Source organism: Vicia villosa, unplaced genomic scaffold (assembly GCF_029867415.1).
Source record: "Vicia villosa cultivar HV-30 ecotype Madison, WI unplaced genomic scaffold, Vvil1.0 ctg.000113F_1_1, whole genome shotgun sequence".
Lineage (NCBI taxonomy): Eukaryota > Viridiplantae > Streptophyta > Magnoliopsida > Fabales > Fabaceae > Vicia > Vicia villosa.
The window spans coordinates 492,762-495,190 of record NW_026705021.1 but is presented as its reverse complement, the minus strand read 5'-3'; the positions used below and the strand labels follow the sequence as shown (position 1 = coordinate 495,190).

Genomic DNA, 2,429 nt, shown 5'->3' with positions numbered 1-2,429 from the left:
TAATAACCAAAACAAATTGTTGGTATATCGTAAATAGCGGGATACCCTTTCAGAATGAGCCTCCATTAAATTCTTCATTATATCTACAACAAAGAAAACAAAAATTATTATAAACAAACACTCTGAGTCTTGAAGTCGCCCTTGATCAATCTTAAAATCCAACTCATCTAAACTCTAATTTATAGTATAAAAAGAAAACATAACTGTAATTCCAATGGAAAACCACATACGCATCACAAAAGCACAGAAAACTCGCCAGCATAACCTGACGTGCTTGTGATAGCCATTCATTTTGAACAGAAATAATTTCAACACTATTTTGGCATTTAGAGTAAGCCCTCAGTAATTTCCTGCAATTGTTAACATACTTTATATGATGCTGGCAAGTGATAAGAATGATATATTTGTTTCCAAAAAAAGATACAAATTTATATTCAAGTAGTAGTGTCGTAATCAGTACTAGCATAGTCACTGTAGTTATAATATAATACACAGGAAGTAGGCTGGCCATCTCTACCAGCTCGTCCACATTCCTGGAAGGAAAAATATTGAAGTACATGTAAGTCGAAAGAAAGTTTTGAAATAGAGGGAAGGCTTTGTAATCTGAATCGACTTTTTCATTTGGATAACTATTGTTCATCTGCATAGCACATAAAAAACACAAGATGCTTACACACATGATCGGGAAGGCTTTGTAATCTGAATCGACTTTTTCATTTGGATGACTACTATTCATCTGCATAGCACATAAAAAACACAAGATGCTTACACACATGATCGATATCATACTTATTAACAAAATCAAACAGTACATAATAGAAACAATTCACATGTCATAACAGTTCACAATGAATGATATTGTGATGGTTCATAAACAAACAACAGCAGACAAATTTTAATTAAAAAGAGATTCATCCGATGTTGTTACCCTCTCGATTCATATTAGTGGTGCCATTAGTATTCAGTTCTTTTAATTAAAAAGAGATTAATAATGAAATAAATCACATATATAGATTAGAGCTTACTAATTTGCGCAGTAGACGCTCGATACAATTGGATCTTGAATCGGTTGACCATCGTCAGTAACTACAGGTGTTGTGATAAATCTACCACTTCCCATGAGCGAAAATAATTGACGACATTCTTCCTTCCATTCAGCATATTTCACCCTGAAAATAAAATTAAGTTATACAACTAATCGACGATCATTTAGATTGATATAAGGGGAAACGATTACCTTCGACGCTGCCTTATCTCCTCTCTTTCCTCAAATGTACTCTTGGCATCATAGCAACTGAGTAGAAATTCCCAAACTTCTCCTCTAATTGATTGATGGATTCCCTAGTTTGAAAATTATCAACATAATGAAAAATCCTGAAAATCAAAAGTATCAGCATAAAAAAAATCAAAGTACTAAAACGTTTGATTTCATTTTCACCTTTTGAAATTTCCACACCTCAATTTCTTATAACAAACAATAATGTTTGATAAAATGTAAATTGAATCAAAGTATTAAAAATTCGAATCAATACGTATTGAATAAGGCCATTACTCACCATCTTCACAATCATCAGCATTCGACGATTTCTTCACGAGCAAACTTAACTTCTCAATAACAGCGCCACTATTAAAAGTTTGCCTACGAAATGAAAGTATATTAGTTACAAATTCAACGGAACATATGATATAAAATTTTGGGGCTAATTTAAAAATAAATTACCAGTCGCCGAAATCGAACGAAACCGCGGACCACCCTTTTCTGACTACGGCCGCCGCTCCACTGCACGATTCCAATTGGTACTATATTATCTTCCATTTTTTTATTGTTTGATTCATATTGTGATGCAGTTATGCAGATGAATTTGAGAAAGATGGAGATTTGTATTGTTATGGAGGAGAATAGAGGAATTTTTGCGGCATTTGAAAAAAAGCAGAAAAGGGATCGATTGAAGAAGATGGTTAGAATTTGGGGAAATTATGGTACGTCAAAGCGGAGAAGATGCGAGAGAATCGATTGGAGCCATAAGCCATAAACTCCATGATTTGTTTTTCAACTTCGTGCAAATCAGTAACCTGTAAAACAAAAAACATATAATGATCAATAAACAAAATAGACAATAACAAAGATCACCTTAGAATGAAATCATACAACAATCATCACGTTCAATCAACAACCATCATCTCCTTTAATCTGCAACATATTCAACCACATCGAAGAACAACATCAACACGCAGAAATCACGGAAGAATCGAAAACAAAAATCAAGATTAAACGCTTACCTGAAGAGTGATGTATGTGTTGTTATAAATCGAAGAAACGGAAACAAAACCCTAAACGAAGAAGCTGCAAATTTGTTTGATGTGAATAATAAAATGGGAAATTGATAATTTAAAATCAGAATAAAGAAACAGTTGTATACGAAGAAGAT

At 33.1% G+C, this 2,429-nt stretch overlaps 1 long non-coding RNA gene across 1 annotated transcript; it reads right to left on the bottom strand.

The window, feature by feature from the left end:
- Positions 1-320: 320 nt before the first annotated feature.
- Positions 321-2,067, bottom strand: LOC131624249 (uncharacterized). Its single transcript, XR_009290555.1, has 5 exons — positions 1,557-2,067; positions 1,238-1,341; positions 1,026-1,169; positions 674-736; positions 321-533 (listed from the first exon to the last, which is right to left on the bottom strand). It is a non-coding gene; the product is annotated as an uncharacterized LOC131624249 (long non-coding RNA).
- Positions 2,068-2,429: the final 362 nt, after the last annotated feature.